General features: G+C 43.5%; 1 protein-coding gene across 7 annotated transcripts in view; it reads left to right on the forward strand.

Annotated features, from left to right (window-relative positions):
- The first annotated feature begins 486 nt into the window (after nucleotides 1-486).
- Nucleotides 487-20,285, forward strand: part of GHR (growth hormone receptor) — a 161,507-nt gene continuing 141,708 nt past the window's right edge. For 2 of the 7 annotated variants that reach the window (XM_067545581.1, XM_067545580.1), the window contains exon 1: nucleotides 1,166-1,376. The gene's annotated coding sequence lies outside the window, so the exon portion shown is untranslated. Of the gene's footprint in view, nucleotides 577-1,165; nucleotides 1,377-2,862; nucleotides 3,085-18,415; nucleotides 18,435-20,285 lie in introns of those variants that run through there. The other 5 variants (XM_067545586.1, XM_067545583.1, XM_067545582.1 and 2 more) reach the window with 5 other exon arrangements.

Raw genomic sequence — 20,285 nt, forward strand, 5'->3', positions numbered from 1 at the left:
AATCATATTATTAACTGTAGACAAAAAGTAGTTAAATACCTGTTGAATATATTTCAGAGGGACGACTGATAAAATCTAAGCTTTTGTATTGCTTCATTAACCTTGCATATACCTCCTAATTGCTCCCTTGCTTTTGCTATTTTTCATCTCTATAATTGCACTATTTAGCTCTGCAAAGCAATTTTTGAGATTCGGGACTGTATGAAAAACACCAAATTGTATTATGTTATTCTTGTTTTAGCAACCCCGAGGTGCAGTAGTTTTAAAAAAAAATCAAGCCCTGTATTGTGTGTTTTGTTCTTCAATTTGTATTTCTCGATAAAATCTCATTTAGTTGGCTGTAAATTAAGCTGTTTTATTAAGAAAAAGAAAATTTCTTCCTCTGAAATGACTGTTGGTAAAACGGTGGCTATGAACGCTCATCCAGGACTGACTTTACAGGAATAAAACGATGCTGGGCGCAGAAATGATTTGCCAATCTTGCCCACAACGCAGATAACCGCCAGGGAGGCAGAAATGGATGTCCAGGGTGTCCTCATAAACAGGATGTTTTATCTTCCTCTCCTACTGGAAAAAGTAAGTGCCTGCAGGCTGGGGCTGGAAGAAAGCAGAGGGAGGCGGCAGAGTGCGGAGGGCTGCTCTCCAGCTGGACGGAGGTGGCAGATGCATCCTCAGTCACGTCCACCTTTAGCCCAGGGGCCCTCCCTGAAGTTGGCTGAATGATTTTAACTGTTTCCCTTTAAAACTGAAGCTCTGAGCTTGGGGCGCACACAGGCTGCCGAGGAGCCCAGGGGAGGCGCTCAGGACACGGGTGAGGGGGGTTGCATGCACAGGTCCGTGGCGGGGCAGGCCCTGGATCTCTGATCTCCGAGCTTCTAACCCTGGCGCTGGCACTGGAAGCGGGGCTGACTCCGTCCCCTCCAGCCCCACTTGAGAGTGTGGCTCCGGCCGGGCAAACGCTCTGCAATACCAATATCTTCCTGCAGGCGGAAGTGACACGCACTAACTCCGCCGGCTCTTCCCGGGCTGGGAAGGGAGCGGCTCCCCGCTTGTCCATCTGCTCTCTCAGCCCATGGCCATGGCCCTCCTCCTCCCCTCCCCCAGGCCCAGGACGGAGCCAGCCGACAGAGTCGGGCAGGCACGAGTGAGTCCCCCTTAAAGGAGCCGGGCCCACCCCCTCGCTCCCAGCCCCGCCGCCCCCCGCCAGCAGGGAGGCTGCCTGCCAGCCAGCGCGCTGCCGAGCGGGGCGCAGGCAGCAGCAGCAGCCATGGGGAGAGGAGAAGGAGGCGGCGGCGGCTGCTGAGCGTCCCGCGCCGGGGCGAGATGGGGGGACGTTAGCGGCACAGCTGCGGTGGCAGGAGAGCGAGAGCCGCCAGGTAAGGCGCGGCTGGGCTCAGTCCCCGGTTTCGGAGGGCATCAGGCGCCGGCTGCCCGGGGCTGCGGGTTGTTGTTCCGCCGGCGGGCTGTAATCCGATCCGTCCCGGGCAAGCCGGGGTGTGGGCGGCGGGGTCGCTCCGCGCGCACCGCTGGCCCTGGTGCAGGCGCCTCTGTTCTCAGCGGGGCGGGAACTCCGGGAAGTTCGGGCACACGCGCTGCGGGCACCGGGGGCGGGCGCTGACCCTGGCCCCAGGGTGGGTTCGGCACGCGGGCGGGAAGTGCGCGGGCTGCTCGGTGCGCCCACGGGCGGCCGCCCGCTCCCCGCCTGGCCCTCGGGAAAGCTTGGCCGGGCGGAGCGCTGTGCCCGGCGGCTCGCTGGGGATGGAGCCTTCTCTGGCGGCGTGTGAAACTCGGGAAAGTTTTGGCCAAGTCCGCCTGAGCGCGACGGCGGGGAAGGCAGGAGGGAGGGAGCCGGGGTGCTGCCGTTATAGCGGGGCTAGACAGCCCTGGGGGGCAGGTGTGCGCAAGGGGCTGGCTGGGCTGCCCGCGCTCCGCTGGTAGGCGGAGTGAGTCGTGCCTACCCGAGGGGTTATACAGGTTGTGTGGTTCGCTCTCTTTTAACACGGGCTTGTGCTTAAACGCTCTCCGTGCCCAGTGTAGCTGCCGCGGCAGTGCTGTCCGTGGGCAGGGATGCCGGGGCCGTAGTCCGGGCGGGGAGTTGCAGGTGCCAGGTGGGCACAGTGTTCAGTGCAAGCCCAAAGGAGATGTCGTTCCTCGGGCGAGGCTGGCGGAGACATTGCTCCGGAGACGGGTGGCTGGTGTCTCTCTTCGGCTTGCCTAGACAAATGGCTCTCAACCTCTCCAGACAGCTGTACCCCTTTCAGGGTCTGCTTTTGTCTTGGCGAACCCCCGGGTTTCACCTCGTTTAAGTGCTTACAAAATCAGGTATGAAATACAAAAGCGGTACAGCATGCTGTCACTGGAAAATTACTTCCTTTCCCTTTTTTACTGTATGATTATAAAATAAATCACTTGGAATATAAATATTGTACTTACGTTTCAGTGTATAGTATATAGAGCAGTATCAACAAGTCATTATCTGTACAAAATTTTAGTTTGTACTGACTGCGCTAGTGCTTTTTATGTAGCCTGTTGTGAAACTAGGCAAATACATAGAGGAGTTGTGGTACCCCCTGGAAAACATCTGCAGACCCCCATTGGTACAGGTTCCCCTGGTTGAGAACTACTGGGCTAGTCTATCCAGCAGTTGTTGGAATTCTGGTTAGTCTCCAGATTTAATCCCGCCCTCCTTCCCAGCTGTCCCAAGTTTGTTTATTACACAGTTCTTCCTGTGGACCTATGTATTGCCTTTATTATCTTGTTAAAACAAATCAGTATCCAGGCTATAGTCAGGCTGAATTGCATTGAAGCTTAGAGATCGCCAGTCTTCCTGTTTCTATCTGCATTTGGTAAATCCCAATATGTTCTCTGCCTCCATCCTCGTAGCACTGGGTGGGGTTTAAGTAGTGGGTTACAGTAGCTGACATAAATTCAAGCCCTGGAAGATTTCTCTGAAAAGTTGCTTGCTGCTGCTTGATGTATGTAACAGAGCCATGATGAAATACAAAACCAAACAAAACATTGTGACCCTATAAAAATATTTTGATGGAAGAACTTTATCAAAAGAAAAAATGTGGCCTTGAAAAGGTAGGAGATGTTTTACGTTGAAATAACATTCTGTAGATAAATCAGTCACTTATTGTTTCTATGGAATAGAATTCCATAAGATAGCAAGGACTTTTTAGGGGGTGCCATCACACTAGTATTATTTTCTCTTATGTTCAAATTTGGCTGTCTCTTGTGTGTATCTGCAAAGCCCTGTTTTATCAGTAATGTTGCTCTGTCTGTTAAAACATGTAGGCTATTATAAAACCAAGGCTAATGGGGAATCAGTGCCCCGCTTTCCAGGCACAGTATAACAATAAAGTGTTATTTTGTAGTGTGATTTACTGTAAGTAAAATTGAATGAAGTCTTTTTAAAACAAATTCTACAAATTAAAGTTTTGGAGCCAACCATATTAAGAAAAATGGAATAACTGTTAGTAGTTGGGGTTTACTCACAGTAAAATCCTGAGTGCCCAAATTTACCTGATATTTGCTACAGACCGATTCAGTACTATCGCTAGAGTCCAAACAAGAAGATGTTTCCCAAAAGTAGTTACTTCTTGGACAGTCACAGTAAATATCTTAACTCGGTATATTTCGTGTATTCAACCACACTTGCAATTTGCTCCTGCCATAACTGCAAGGAGCAGCCCCGTAAAGACACGCTGGGTCACATTTCTGCGCTCAGTGAAATAGCTTCATTGAAGCCAGTGGAATTGCTTTCTTTAACACTGGTGTAAGTGAAAGTAGAATGTGGCTCAGTGCTTGACAAATCCTTCTGTCAGCCTGCCAGCAAACATTTAATAAGATAAATCAGAAAGATTCATTGAGAACATCTGTCAAATTGATAGTAGTTTAAGTGGAATTTAAAAAAGGCCTTTACATACCTGTTCGTTCATATCAGAGCTGAAAACGCTTCTGGATATAGACCTAATCGGAATAGATTTGTGGTGAGATATTGAAAAGGTTTGTTTGAGACAAGGATGCTGATTTAAATTACGCTATTTGGGGAGGGCTAGAGTGATTTGGGATTAAAATGTCTTGTTGAATCTTCTTGAATGTTTATTGAAAGCTGTCCAAAATAGCTTTAAAAAAACATTTCTGTTTAAATAGGTTTTATCTATCTTCTCCTCCATGTTATCTCAACCTTGCATGCCAAGAATTGCAACTTGTTAATTGCATCATATTATACTGATACATTTTAATTATGAAAAGTGTGCAAACCAGGCAGCCTGGGTTGTCTTTTCAGCTTCTAATGGGTTTCCCTGGAAAGCCTCTTGTGGAAAATGCAGAAAAATGTTTGCCTATTTAAGTGAGTCATCAGTGTTTGTTTTTTGTTTTTGTCATTTGAGCTGGAATTACCAATTTATTCATAATAGTAAACTTTTAGAAGTAACTGCTAGTGATAGGCACTTTGCGTATTCTCTAAGCTCCATCAAGCATAGTGTTTTGCTCTAGTCCGATCATCCTCAGTACTGATACAATTGTGTCTTTAACATTGGAAAATCTCACTATTTTTGTTTTAATGATGTACAGAATGCATCCATTGGTATCCCCATACGTGGAGTCTTGCTATTACAGTCAAGAAGTCTGATCTTGCACACGCTAACTAAAGTAGTGTTTATTACTATAAGTAAATCATTGGGTCCCTTTCCACTGTGGAGAGGCAAAAAAAGTCTCCAATAAGAAATCCTCTTCCTCCAGTGAGGATCTGGAGCTGCCTGCAGCCTAAACACCCCACTCCAATGAGGTGGGGAGAACAGAAGTGCTTGCATGAGGCAGATTCTGTTCCCATGCTCCCTTGGAGTAGCACTTTACTGAGCAATTAGCACCATTGATTTTAACAGGAGGTGGCAGAGTTTCCCCTTAGACTGTGGGGGAAGCAGGATGGAATAAAGAGAGAGCAGAAGAAACCTTGCTGTCTTCAAACAGCCAGGGGTGGGATGAGAGCTCTTCTAGCCAGTGGTCTGGAGACTTTAAAAGTGTACTCTATGTTAGCATATGTCTTGGGGATATTGGATTAGTAAGGTTTTTACTTCCAAGATCTTTTTCCTAGGACTGTGTGTAAATTTTATGTAAGCATATATACTAATGTGATCCTTGCTTCTATGAAGTTGCTCATGAGCCTTTTTAATGCTGCAAAAGTTGCCAGTTGTTGCTTTATATGAATGCTCATGTCACACACAGAATATCAACCAGGGAGTCGAGCTTTGGCCTTTGGAATGCTGCATATGCTATTCCAAATACCAGATTGTCTCGGATAGAATATATGCGAGGAATTCTCTGTACTGAGGAAACAAGATGGGCAGTATTACTTTGACTATTTGTAGATGTTCCAACCCCTAAAACATTGCTAGACAGACATTGTTGCAATTTAACTTTAAACTGGGAAGCAAAAAGTGAGGAATAACAGTAGAACTGAGGGTGTGTTATTCAGCTCAGTATGTGCACATTATAATGGTTCAGTAGACGATTGGGTTTCTTTTTAATTAAAAAGTGTCTTATTTATTAGCTCTCTCTTTATTGGTACCACCAGGGAGGTGACTGTATAGGAGGGATTTGAATGAGGAAAGAGAAACGGTCTGGCAGGGTGTAATTGGGATGGTTTTCCAAGGTAAGGGGCAATGTGGGAAGAACAGGCCAAGGGGCACTGAATCTGCCATCGTTGGTAAAGTGCTGGAGGCAGAAAGTATCTCATTGCATCAGCCTCGCTTGGCAGGAATAGACTAATGTTGGGGCTTGGAGGAACACTTTGTGCTCGGATTGTTTACCACAAGTCGTTTACTGTATATGAATCATGAAGTGCAATGGCTGTTTACTTACAGATATTTTGATGTGTGAAATGTAGAACACCTCTGATTCCTAAGAGATTCCTCAGTGTATGAGAAATGGACTCTCCACTTATATGAGAAAGGCCATCCCCTTACAAAGGCAGATGTTTTCCATATCTTGTCATCCTAGTATATGAAATGCTAAATACATGTAAGCAGGTGACCTTTTAAAAAGGAGTCTCAGGAAATAAAATAAACCATGTAGTTGATAGTAACTTTATTTTTTGTAAACATCTTAGAAAACAATATAAACTTCAGAAAGGCTTCACAATACTGATAAGCAGGGCTGCAGGTTTGTCATGGCGGTGAAAATGTCTCAGATTCCAGGGCGTCTGTTTGTCTATGACTTCTGTGCAGGAAGGCTCTAGGACGGTGGGTTGACCCACTGGCCTGGTGCAGATGGGAGGCCCTGAGTGAGGCTTGATGAGCGAGCCCACAATGGCAGCTCCTGTGGCCTGCAGGGGCAGATCCGGCTCCTTGGTCCAGGTATTGCAATCTGGCACATGGAATTGTTGCGCAATTTACTGAAATTTGGCCTGTCCACCCCTTCGTCATGGGGGAGGGGGGGAGCTTTGGCTAATCTGAGTGATGCTGTAGCCCCATGCACCTGGTTGCAACATCCAGAGGAGGACAGGAGAGATCCTAGAGGCCTGGAAAAGGGCAAATATAGTACCAGTATACGAAAAGAGAAAGGACAACCCAAGGAATTATAGATGAGTCATCTTAACTTCAGTACCTAAAAAGATAAATAGTAAAATAATCAAACAATGCATTTGTAAGTACCTAGAAGACAATAAGGTAATAAGTAACAGTGAACATGGATTTATAAATAACAGATTATGTCAAATCAACCTAATATCCGTCTTTGACAGGGTAACAAGCCTTGTGGATTGTGAGGAAGCAGCAGATGTGCTGTATCTCGACTTTAATAAGGTTTTGATATTGTCTCACATGACCGTCTCATAAACAAACTAGGGAAATATAGTCTAGAGATGAACCTACTATAAGGTGACTGCCCATCTGGCTGGAAAACCATGCTCAGAATAGTTAGCAATGGATGGTTCACAGTCAAACTGGGAGGGCATATCGAGTGGAGTCCCATAGGGACCTGTCCTAGATCTGGTCCTGTTCAATATCTTCATAAATGGTTTGGTTAATAGCACAGCATACTATAACATTTTGTGGTTATTACCAGGAGATATATTCTGAAATAAATAGGATGAAATTTAATAAGGACAAATGCAAAGTACTTCACTTAGGAAGGAAAAATCAAAAGCATAAATACAAAATGGGGAGTGGCTGCCTAGGAGGGAGTACTGCAGAAAAGGATCTGTGGGTTTTAGTGGATCACAAACTGAACATGAGTCAATATGGGATGTATCAGCAGGAGATTTGTAAGCAAGACACAAGAAGTAATTCTTCCACTCTACTCAGCACTGATAAGGCCTCAAGTGAAGTACCATGTCCAGTTCTGGGCACCACACTTCAGGGAAAAATGTGGACAAATTGTGGAAAGTCCAGAGGAGAGCAGCAAAAATGATAAAAGGTCTAGAAAACAACATGACTGTCGAGGAAAGACTGAAAAAATTGGGTTTGTTTAGTCTGGAGAAGACTGAGTGGGGACCTAAGTCTTCAAGTATGTAAAAGGTTGTTATAAAGAAGAGCATGATAAATTGTTCTTCTTAACCACTGAGGATAGGATAAGAAGCAAAGGACTTAAATTGCAGCACAGAAGACTTGGTTAGGCACGGGTAAGGGTCGTTAAGCCTTGGAACAAATTACCTAAGAAGGTTGTGGAATTTCTGTCATTGGAGGGTTTTTAAAAACAGGTAAAACAAACATATGTCAGGGTGTAGGTAATACTTAATCCTGCCTGAGTGCTGGGGACTGGAATAGATGACCTATCAAAGTCCCTTTCAATTCTACATTTCTATGATTTCCTTTTTTAAAAAGATGACTTCACTTGTTCAAACCAGTTTTGTTTTGTTTTTACGATAGAAAAGCAATAAAAATCTCTTGGTAACTTTGAAAACTGTGCAGTGCGTACAGAACTCTGGGCTTATTTGAGCCCTTATGGACTGGCTTCATGGTCCAGTGGACTTCTAGTATCTATCATCATTAATCTACAAATAGAGTGTCAGCTCTACTGCCTGTTGGCCAGTATGTGGCTATTCTGGTTTTGATTTCATACATGGTCTATTTCCATCTCCTAAAACTTGAACAACCTGCCCAGTAGTGAATGGAGGTTGGGGGCTGGATGAAAGCTAGCTGACCAAGGCTTGATCCAGATAAAGCTGAGGTAATATTTACAGGCTGTGGGATGTAACTAGAAGAACCAAAGGAGATTATATCCGTTATCTCGATTTAAGGGATTTTGCCTATCAGTTTTTACTGATGTTTGGAACCTGGATGTTTTGCTGAATTCCCCAACTGCTTTTGGGTGCTCAGCTAGCAGCCAAGTTCCCTTTCTATGGGCTGCACCTGGCAAAACATCTGTCCTTTACTCTTTTGGATGCACACCTCACCACAGTGATTCATGGTTGTGTCTCCTCAAGATTGGATTGCTGCAATGAGCTCTACACCTTCAGATGATTTGGAAATTTGACTTGAAGCTGGTTCTGAATGCTTATTAAACTGTGTTCGCTCAGGAACGTGTTATACCTGTGCTTCTTGATCTGCAGTGGCTGCCAGTTTAGTTTGGGGATGAAGTTTAGAATATTGGTTTTGGCCTATAAAGACCTGAATAATTTGGGTCTTGAGTAACTGTGAGACCACTTGCATGGCACTGCAGGAGTTGTGTTAACTGAGATGCATGAGCTAATAGAAGAGAGGAGAATGGTGACTGTGTGTACTCTCTAAGGGATTCTCAACTCTACAATATATTTCTCTCTCTCCCCCTTCCTGCACGTATCTAAATATAGCTAAATATATGGTTTGATTACCTTGAGGACTCACCTCAAAGTTTTTTGGCTCTTTCTGTGAAAGGAGGGTGTTGGATAAGGAAAGGATGAGGGAAGGAGTGAGATTTGGTGAATTGGGATATTTTTTGCACAGCTGATTTGGCCTGTGGAGTTTACCAAAGGTTTATGTAATCATTGTTCATTCCCCAGTACAGTAGATAGATGCTTATAAATAAATACAATAATAGAGTTTTAAAAAAACCCTCAAAGGTAATACTAATGACAGACTGTGAATAAAGGATAATTTCAGTTCTATCATGAAGTTCCTTGATAAATCAGTCGAATGGTTTTTCATGAAATGGGATCAGTTCCGTGACACGTAGGTTAGAGAAACAACATTAAAAGTGTGTAATGCAGATTGGCATGTACCCAGTAATTCTGCAGAAGAAACGACTGGTGAGGGGAGGGGTGGAAATGCACTGTTTTCAAGTCATAATACATTCTCATGTATTTTCATGCATACATGAGAATGGTAGCCTCAAAAACAGAAGTCTGCAACATGGTAATCATTAGCATTTAGATAGAATGTTCCATTCAGGATATCAAAGCACATCTCCCCTGTGATATAGGTATGGTAATGGGTCAGCAATACTAACAGTGATCAGATTGGCATTAATATGTTTGTTCATATAGAGTCTGATCCAAAGTTCCCATTCACTTCATTGAGATTTGAATCTGGGCTGTAGGGCCTCGCCCTAAAAGTTCTCAAGCACACTCTGCTCCATCAGGACAGGAGGGTGCTCAAGACGGTGCAGGATGAGTTTAGAGAAGAGTCACTTTTCTTGGCTCTGTGACCTTTTACTTTGCAAGTGGGTGAAGGGGATTTGAATCTTAGCTCTTCAAATACAATGAGGTAGTAATAGTATGAACGTCAAAACTATGATTTTTTTTTTGCTGTGGCTTCTTGTGGGGGATGTCGTGGTGAGGAGGGGGAATGTGAGATGAGGCAAACAACGTCTCCCACCCAGTGCATCTCATCTGAGGCCTTGTCTACACTACAAAGTTAAATCGATGTAAGGCAGCTTATGCCAACCTAACTGGAGGTGTACACACTATAGTACTTCTCTCGCCACTTTAACTCGCCTGCTACACTGACCTAATAAACCCACCTCAAGGAGGCCTGGTCTACACTGACAATGGAGGGCGATGTAATGCTGTTTACGTCGACCCCCTAAGTATGTCTCCACTGGCATGTCCATTCCGCCAACCTAAATTGCGGTAAAATTCAGCGCAGGAGCATGCAACGCAACAGGAGATGTTGCGTATTATGAGGGATCAGTCTGACGTGCTGAGGCATCTGGTAGAGCTCCAGGAAGAACAGCGGCAGGACAGACTCCCTCTGCAGTCCCTCCAAAACGCCCAACTAACAATCACTTTTTTACCAGCCCCCACCCACAAGCGCTCTAGAAGGAGGTTGAGCAGCGTGCAGTACATGCTCCACTCCACACCGGTGTAGGGGAGCAGAAAGAGGCAATGGCCCCTTTAAGAACTGGGAACGTGTCAGCTTTGCTGTTTGCACAGTCACACTTTGATCTGGATGGCCAAGCAGCCTGATGAGAATGTTAAATTATTTTCCTTCATACCCCCCCCTCCCTCATTGAAATGGATCACAAATAAAACTGTACTGCTTTAAAAAACATTACCGACTAAAGATGTTGCTTGACAGCCTACAGCAAACAGGAATTGTTTCTCTCTATGGCTTGTAGCGGGGTGGCCTCAGTAACATCAAATTTTCCATACTGCGGCTTCTGACTCGGCCTCGAAAGTACTGCAGGATAAGTCATGAGGTGTTTGTAACGCTCACAATGATAGTGCAGAGCTGAGCGGGCTCAATGCCTCTCCGGCAACAGTGTATGCGGGGCAGAGAATGAAGGGTTTGGAAAACTGGCACGAAAAAGTGTTTGTCCGTTTGTTTGAGATAAGAAGGGAGTGGGGGGTATATGTTACATCAGGGGAGGATGACAACCTTCCCAAAAGCCTCTGCGTCTAGTTGCATTGTGTGGGATAGCTACCCACGGTGCGCTGCTTTGTCGACCCAGGCGAGACTAGTGGGGATGCAATACCCGACACAATGAGCCTGGTGTGATCACGCTCCTGCAACTTAAAAAATTTGACACTCTGCAGTGTAGAACACACCCTGAGAGGCACAGAGCCTAGGGTGTGACGTAGTTAGAGTGATGCAGTGTCAGTGTAGACACTGCGTTGCTTACATCACCCTAAGTAGCCTCCAGGAAGTGTCCCATAATGCCTAATGTGACCACTCTGGTCACTGTTTTGAATTCTGCTTTCCTGCAGCCAGGTACATAGGTGTGTGCTCCTCCCCTTGTAAAGCCCCAGGAAGTTTTGAAATCGCTCTTCCTGTTTGCTCAGCTTGACTAGTTCCTATAGCATCTTCCCAGCTGACCATGGCAGCTCTATGCACTAAATGTGCTCCTGCCTGGAGTACACAGGAGGTGGTGGATCTGCGGGGTCTGTGGGGAGAGCAGGCACAGCTCTGCTCCAGCTGCAGGACCTTGCTCAGAGCATGGAGGAGAAGAGCTACGATAGGGACACGCAGCAGTGCTGTGTTTATTAATAATAATAATAATAATAATAATAAAAAAGAGAGGAAAAAAAAAAGAGCTGCAGCAGGCATAGCAGAAGGCAAATAGTCGCTCTGGTGCAGAGCTGCAGACATGCCACTTCTACAAGGAGGGGGCTGGGGCCAGCATGGTGGTATATGGGTGGAAGACTGGGCAGAGCAGTCAGGGTGGGGGTCAAGGTGGTTAGCCTCAGGCTGTGGAAAAAGAGGGCATGGTTTTAAGGAAGTGTGAAAAGAAGCAGAATTAAAAGAAACTGGAAAAGTAAAAACAGATAGCTCTGGCATTCACTTTTTCATATAGATGTAAACCATGCAGGGTTAAATTACTGATGGAGGGTAGGAATTTTTGTGTACCTACTATAGCTTATTTATTAATGGAAAAAAATGTACTTAGAATCATAGAAGATTAGGGTTGGAAGGGACTTCAGGAGGTCATCTAGTTCCCAGCCCCCTCTCAAAGTAGGACCAACCCCAACTAAACGGTTCTAGCCAGGACTTCTCCTGAAGAAGGTAAAACAAAACCCAGTTTTCAAGACCTCTTTACTTTTAATAATGTTACATTAAAATAAATTGCAGGGTTGCATGGCTCTGTACAACATTATTGAAGTCATGTGGACAGATACTGTATTTCCATTGCATTGCCCATATTCAGAATTGGAATGAACTTTTGTTATCTGGATAATATGACTTGAGTCTCTACCTCTGCAGTGATCACAGATGCACAGTGATATCTTTGGGACTCTCACTTCTGTCAAAGGAAGGAGGGAGGTGTCTCAAAAGCAATCGGGTTTTAAAAAAAACGGGACGAGTGCCACCAGTTTCAAGAATCTGTCTTTCCACTCTGTACCCATAATTATTTTTGCTCTGATATGGAGTTCTGAATTTATTGCCTCAGTTCTGTATGGAAGTAGAGAAATCATAAGCAAAGGGGATCGAATCTTCTCCTCTTTGCAAAGGTGCACAAATCCTGATATAAAGAGAAATCACTGTAGGGAGGCAGGGGGAGAGACTCGCAGGGGGAGTTCTTTGTACACCTCATACTGCAGTGTGCTGCATGTGAGTTACAACACTCTACAACAAGTCATTGGATAAAAATGTAAATAATCTCTGTTTGAAACAAATTCATATGTTTTGAGGTTTATTTTAATTCTGGCTGAAACCTTCTCCAATCAGACAAAGTTTAATTAGAAAAGAAACAGTATTCCAGGACCTGCCTGTGCTCCCTCCCCGCATGTTCCATGTATCTTCCAGGGCCGCAGCAGTACCCAAGGCACTCCACCCCATGGGAGATTAGGCACAATGACAACCGCACATTCACCCAGTTTGTTGGTGTATGTGCTTGTGAAGTCTCTGTTCCCTCTCCTCTTAAAGATATTTCCCCCTGCATGTCTGATGTTTTCCTCTGCATAGCATAGGTATGTTTGCATGGGGTGTGGAATGAAAAGCGACTTATGGAAACTGAGTTTATCTTTATTATTCTCCGTCATGTAGTGGCTGCCTCTAACATTCACTGACAATAGCAATTAGTACATGTGCATTGTTATAGTCTGGTGTGCACACAGTCATTACAAGGTTCATAGCATGGTACAAACAAACAATGCCAGGCTCAGCACATTGCAGCAACACACATTACTCTGGCTTATTGTTAAAATGCTCTTTCAAGCCCTCCCTCAACCCAATAGCCCCTGTTGAGGTCCTCTTATAGCCCTGTGTCCATAACGCACAGCACAGTGCCGAAGAGCAGTGCAGGATCCATACTTTCTGACAGAGATGGCTGGCTCGCAGGTTACCAGGGCAGTTGAAACGTGTCTGGAAACCTAATAGGATGCCCATGGAATGATGGGATTGAGAAATCTGCATCATGTGATGCTGAATCTGCCCCCATGAGTCATTGCAGACCCTTTCCAAAACACCATGCAGCCAGTTGCACAGTGGGATAGCCACGGTGCACTGCTGTGTGTCAATAGTAGAGCTGCTGCTATAGATGCGCTCCCCTGACACAAGGAAGAGTAGTGTGGACATGCAACAGCGTTGGCTGTCCGTTGACGTAACTTAAGTCGACTTAGCTTTGTAGTGTAGACCAGGCCTTACTTCTGTCTGTCTCTAAAACTATTGCACTCAGTGGACTTCAGCAGACTTAGGATCAGGTACGTAAATTTCTAAGCTTCTCAGGACAGAGATTCCCTCACTGTCCAGCACCAACTGCACAGCATGTATAATACAGATGAACAAACCATGTAACCTCTGTAATAACAGGGTCCTGAAGTGTTCCTCTGAAATGTAATTTTACAAAGGTTTTAATATGATAACAATGACCAGATTCACGTGGACCTGTTGTTGTGGTTCCTGAAATATTCTTGGTGAGGTAGAATTTCTGTTTTGCTAGAAGTTTCTATTGCAGTGATTTCCAGATGACCTATTGATTGCACTGCTGTGAAATAATTACTCAATTCAGCAATTCCTAACTGGGCACTGAGAACTGAAAATAGGCATTTCTGTGTCAGTAACAATTGATACCTTTCACTAATCAATGTGAGTCACACACTTACTTAGTTGTGATACTGCTTTTATTTTTATCTCTTCATATAAAGTGTGTAAAGTTTGTTTAGTGTCAATCACTTCTATTGACTTGCTGGTTTGTTTGTTTTGTTTGTTTGTTTCCTGTTGTGGCTGACATGGAAGAAGGATTCTTACTAGTTATTTACATATCTATGCGCTTATTAAACCAAATTAAATAAGTTACTACTTGAAAAATGCCAATTTGCCAAGGAGCATTCTTTGGCAGAGGCTGTGATGTGGTAATCATAATCCTGGGGTGTGTAGGTCCGAGTCTGAGAAGTAGGAGAGCACACACAGAGACAAAGAATCTTGTTTCTGATCTAGTACTGATTTAATTTCTAATCTTGTTCATGAAAATCATATGCCTGCTCCCTCACTGAGGGAACAATATAGAGACATAATAGTGACTTCATTGTTATCTATCAATCTAATTCTATTCTAATTTCCTCCCCCAAATCATATAAACTTTGCTTCTCAAAATCTCCGGGGCTGAAAATTCATCTGTTTAGTCTGAGCTCATAATTGATTTCTTTTTTATGGGACATTGACATGGGCTGGCCTTGGGAAGGGCTGAAGAAGTAGAATGGAAGGGATAGTAAAGGAGCAAAGAATCCTCCTAATCTCCTCCACTCCATGACTTGTGCTGTATTAGCATCAATACTGGCCATGAGGAAGAAGAGGGCAACTTATGTCCATTCTACAGGGAAGGGCTGCTGTTATTTTCTGACTACAAATCTTTGAGCAGTTATATTAAAAACTATTTGCCCAAAGCAAACTATCAGTAATTTGGCCACAATCTGTCTGAATTTGTTTTCAAAACCAAATTTTGATAACCTCTAGTGGAGCAGTCAATACTGGGGGAATATGGATTCCAACCAACATCCAGAATTCTGTGCGCTTCTTTACTGTATGTAACTAAGTTGAGCCACACATTATAAAGTTGTTTAAAAGCTAAGTTTCTTCAGGCTGAAACTTAGTTTGCAAGTCTGGATATGGTTTTCTAAATCCAACAACTTTTCCTTTCTTTCTACCTCCTCCCTTCCTCCACCAAAAGAAATTGCTTAAATCATAGAAGCCATTGTGTTATTTCTACAGCACATATCAACACATCAGGACATATACCTGTAGCTATTGTGTGAAGCATAGATATTTTGACACATCCTTGTTCCTTGGCAGAGTAGCTCTAGTGGCATCAGCCGTCAGTATCTGTTACTGCTTGGAACCATAGCGAGGAAAAGTATGGCTACACTCAAAATCCATCACTGCTTTGGTTAGTCTTTTATCTTAACAATACAAATAGGGGCTTCTGTAAATGTAATTAAAATTCCCTGGCTGAAGAAGTACAGTTGTCGCTAAACTGTGGGCAGTGGAGCACTTTCAGGTGTTTCACAAAGAGTTCAATCACAATGAGGAAGCCTGAAGAGCTGAAGGAAAAGGGCAGTCCTGCTGTCCTGCAAGTTTGAATTGCTCATTCATGGCTCTTCAAGCAGAGCTCCCTTGTAGTCATTATTTCTCGGATTGCTTAGATTGCTAAACAGGAATTGAAGTCCCTTTTTATTAATAAGCATTTCTCCGTGTGTTTAAGGATGACTTTGACCTTCATCCAATTTTGATGTCAGCAGCAGCACATTGAGTAGATCACAAATGCACAGGATGACAGAACCAAATTGTGAAGTGACCTAGAGATGATAAAACTGTGAGGGCTGCAGAAGATTAGCTCCTGGTGGGGGTCAAGTCCTGCTCCCAGGAAGTAGAAACTGGTAGAGGCTATTGGGTGCAGTAGTAAGCAGCTGCATCCATTAAGTTAACATGGGATTTTCATTTTGTCTTTTTAGTGCCATGCTCATGTCACTCTAGTTGCCCCAAGGAAGATGAGGGTATTACAGCTCTTGAGGAGAGAGACTGATTCTGACGACATGCGTAAAGGAAATGGAGAGCAAGCTCAATCAACCCTCGACAGAAAATCTCTCTGCCTGCATTTTTTCACATTGCCACTGGCCTAGAGAAACCATGGGAACTGCATACAGGGCCCTATTTCATGGCAGATTCACAGATTCATTAATGGAGTAAAACAAAGCAGCAGTGCTAAAAAGCTTGCCAGATGAGCACGTACCCTTCTGTCCATATTTTGGTCTGCACAGAGCCGGGATTAAGGTGGAGCGGTATGAGTTTTCCAGATGAGCGATACAGAGCTTTTCACATCTTCCACGGTGTAAATATTTCTCTCTGACTTTGTGCACTGACCTTTGACCCAGCCTTCCCAGTTTTCGCTTTGTGGTAAATGGCATTTTCCTTCATCGCCTTCCATTCATGGCAGTGTTCTTTATCTGAAGAATACACAGAATCGTAGGACTGGAAGTGACCTCGAGAGGTCTTCTACTCCAGTCCCCTGCACTCAAGGCAGGACCAAGCATTATCTAGACTATCCCTGACAGGTGTGTGTCCAACCTGCTCTTAAAAATCTCAAAATCTCACTGCAAAGGCCACCCATGCTGCTCTTGATCAGCCAAAAGAATAGCTGTACATTCCTTCCTTTTCCCTTCTCAGTGGCCAAAAGGAAAGAACACGCTCAATCCTTGCTGTCCTAGAGATTGAGAAATTGGCCCTTTTTGCGTTCCGCATGGACCTGTTCCTATGCTGTTGTGCTTTACATTGATGTGAACGAAGAATGTACTTTCAGTTGATGGGTTTGGATTTTCTGGCTCTGATCGCTATCTGGACAGGGATTCAGAAGAACCTAGGTTCCATTCCCAGCTCTGCCACTGGCCTGCTGATTGACCTTCAGCAAGTCACTTCACCTCCCTGTGTCTGTGTTCCCCATCTGTAAAACTGGGATAATGATACTGACTTCCTTTGTAAAGCCCTTTGAGATCTGCCGGTGAAAAGTACGATGTCAGAGCTAGGCGTTTTTATTATTTGTCACAACCGGAACATTAATGTAAAAACAGTTTTGTTTTGTTTTTTTCTCTCATTATTGGCTGTGCTAGTCCGTAGAAGACAGTCATTTCGTAGTGATGGATTTAACAGTCAGCAAAGAGGAAAGGCAATGGGGATGTGCCATAGGGACCATTAGAAACAATTATCTGGGAGTCTGGAGACCCTGAGCAGTGTCCTTTTGTCTTAAATCATCAATTTCATCAAGCATGTAGAAGCTGGGAAATAAAGATCCAAAACAGTCTTGGAGCACCTTAAAGGGATGTGAACCATCTGGAGTTGGTAGAAGGCAGATAAAAATGGAGACTCTGAGAGGGCAGCCACCCCCTTTGAGGAGTTGAGTTTTCAGGAAAGTTGAATTTTCTACAATTGCTCAATGTTAATGTCCGTGAGATTGCATTATGGCCTTATCAAGGCTTTTTTTGAGAGCTGCGTCATGCGTCTGAAGAGTTATTAAAGAACAGGGCATTTGGAATATGCATTGTTAGCTATAGGAATGTATAAAGAGCCTCTTAGCATAGTTGATAGACTCACATTATGCTCACATTTCTCGCATTTGGGCTTGACTCTGGCTTTTACAGCCATACTAATGTTGTGGATGGTGAGGAAGGGAAGGGTGGCATTCTCTGGAAGCATTATACCTGTTGTGGCCAGGAGCAAGCTCGATACCTTCTAAGTAGCTGTTAGCCAGCAGCTTGCAGAATAGGTATAGCAGGTGTTTCCTGCAGTGCAGCCTGTAAGACTGCAACCGTGCACTGGGGGGTATGGCCCTGCCTCTGCCCAGCCATTCATCCTTGGGCAGCTCTAGCATCTCTCATCCATTATGCTCCCCAAGCTGGCTTCCAGATTCTAGCAGAAGGAAGAGTTACACAATCCAGGGTCCTCTAATTATATTTGTCTCTCTATAGGGCAATGGCATTATGAGTTAACAGTCACATTGAGAGAGTGACTGTAGAGTTGAATCTAATGTGCTTTCCCTTTTTGCACACTCTTAGAATAAATACAGTGCCAAATAAAAACCTCAACAATCAAATTTTGTTAACATTTTAAAGGTACCATACTAAATGTAACTGCTTCCCAATGAGATTAAATTACTTCCTGTATAGTGGCTCTTCTCTTTACTGCTGGTGTGATCTACTGAAAGTTTCACATGAATTAAAGATCCTTGTGAGGTATGAATAACTACCTAATGAGCCAACCAATAAAGTTACCTTCTCATTCAGATCTCCCTGAGCGCCGTTACTATGGAGGCAGTGAAAATCTGTCGGGAGAAATCCATTAACTCGTATTTGGTTGCCTCAATGGCAGATGCTGTTAGGGGGCGTGAAAGAGTTGACAAAGCAGAAATAGCGCATCGTCATTACTGGAGTCCAATCTTCCAATTATAGCAAAACCCAGTGGGCAGCAGGTCCATTTTGTCATTGTACGTAGAACAGTTGTATCAGGATCTTCACAGCTTTTACTGCTAAGTAATACTAAAGTACCTCTAGCAAGCATACATTGGATGTGCACACAACTGACAGTCAGGTGAGTGGAAATAGAGATTATTTTTTCTGTTATGACTTCCTCATGTTCTTCATTGGCAAACGGAGCCTGACAAACTCTTACATCTGCAAGAACTGATGTTGAGAGAGTGGTAGTTCAGCAAATAGGAAATTACTCAACCCCTAGTGTCAATCATTGGAAGTGTTCGTTTAGTTATTCTGAGATCTCTGGCACCTAACCAGAATTCTGGTTATTTTCTAAAAATTCAAACATACTCTTTGAAAATCCAAATTGCCTCACTAAAATTATAATTCTAAATTTCCAGTGGACTGCCCCTTGCAAAAAATCTAAAGACACTTGACCCAATCATGTCAGTAGACATCTCCACGTAGATGATCCTGCAATCTCCACCTCTGTGTTTCACTCCCCACCCAATCCCATCTCCTGATGTACCTGCAGGAAAAAATGAGCTCTATAGTGTACCCATTAAACTAACAAATCTAAGCTTTGGCAGATCAAGGGAGGGAGAAAATTCCAGAGTCATGGAGAGTATCCTGTCAACTAGGCATCCCTCCGTCTCTGTGCTGTCATTCAGAGCTCAGTGGATATAACCATGTAAATGTAATCTGTGCAGGTACCATGCATAGCTCTAGAGAACTTTTTTTCTTTCTCATAGTTGAACTTCTCGGTTATCTGAACTCCTGCTTCTGTGGTAGGTCGACACGTTTGTCTTATTTTTTTAAATTAAAAATGCCAATTGTGCATAAAAGATTTGATGCAAAAACATTCCATATTAATATATATAAAGCATTAAGCCCGGAGTGCTTTCAGTCTGCATGTTGTTTTATGCTTGCTGTGGCTAATTACATTTTGCTGTATACTTGAGAGTTCTACAGACAGGAAAATTCTTTTGGCTGTTTTTTGTTTGTTTTTGTTTTGATACACAGAGAGCCAAAACTTACCTTAGCTGTAGCTGAAGACCAAACTATTTGGAAAGTTCGACAAGGATGGCAAAATACTGGGAGAAATAAATATGTAAATATAATGGGCTTGTTTTCTGGAAATGTAATAGGCTTAATCTGTTATTGTTTGTAATTATTTTTGTCAAGGAGTATGAATTTTACATTTTGTAACTAAAATTTAGTCACCAAACAGACCAGTTATTTACAAGAGATTAAGAAAACAGTATATATGAATTGCCTTTTATGTCTTCTGCTCATTTGTAGTGTATAGACTATTAGTAACATATCTCCAGAAATGTGGCATTTGCATGCGTAATTTTACAAACACTGCCAGATTTGCTTGTGACAGCACTAACTCTTGATTTGCACCAGTGTGTGGTTGGAATAACTCCATTGAAGCCTGTGGAGTTAACCAGTGTTAAATGCAGGAGGCAAAGGCATATCCAAGCCTGTATTGCTGAGCTAGAAATAGCACTCTCATCAGTTCCAGCATTTTACACCAGTGATCTTTGGAATGCCAAGACCCAGGTGTTTTGGTTTAGTTCAAATGCTACAACACTCTCACCTCTCAGAACAGATATTTCTCAAGCTGAAGCTAATTCTTCATGGAATCACAGCTCTGATCAGAGAATGACACAATAAACTACATTTAAATTCTGTATTTTGGTTAGCATATTTTCAAATATAAATGCATTCAAAGGATTATAATCAAAGATCAGATCTCCACCAGTTAGGCACACAAACACATCTGACTAAAATTAGGATGCAAATTGGGATCATATTGTGTAGTAGAGGCTGGTGCTATTGTTATCTGTCTGTCCAGAGTCCATCACGAGATTTACTTTTTTTTCATGCTCTAACATGTATATTTATTTTTAAAAGGAAATTATTGCTCTGTTAGCATAGAAACACTTTCTGCATTTGTAATATT

This window comes from Emydura macquarii, unplaced genomic scaffold (assembly GCF_026122565.2).
Source record: "Emydura macquarii macquarii isolate MOO-44397 ecotype Brisbane River unplaced genomic scaffold, CSIRO-AGI_Emac_v2 contig_1045, whole genome shotgun sequence".
Taxonomy (NCBI): Eukaryota; Metazoa; Chordata; order Testudines; family Chelidae; genus Emydura; species Emydura macquarii.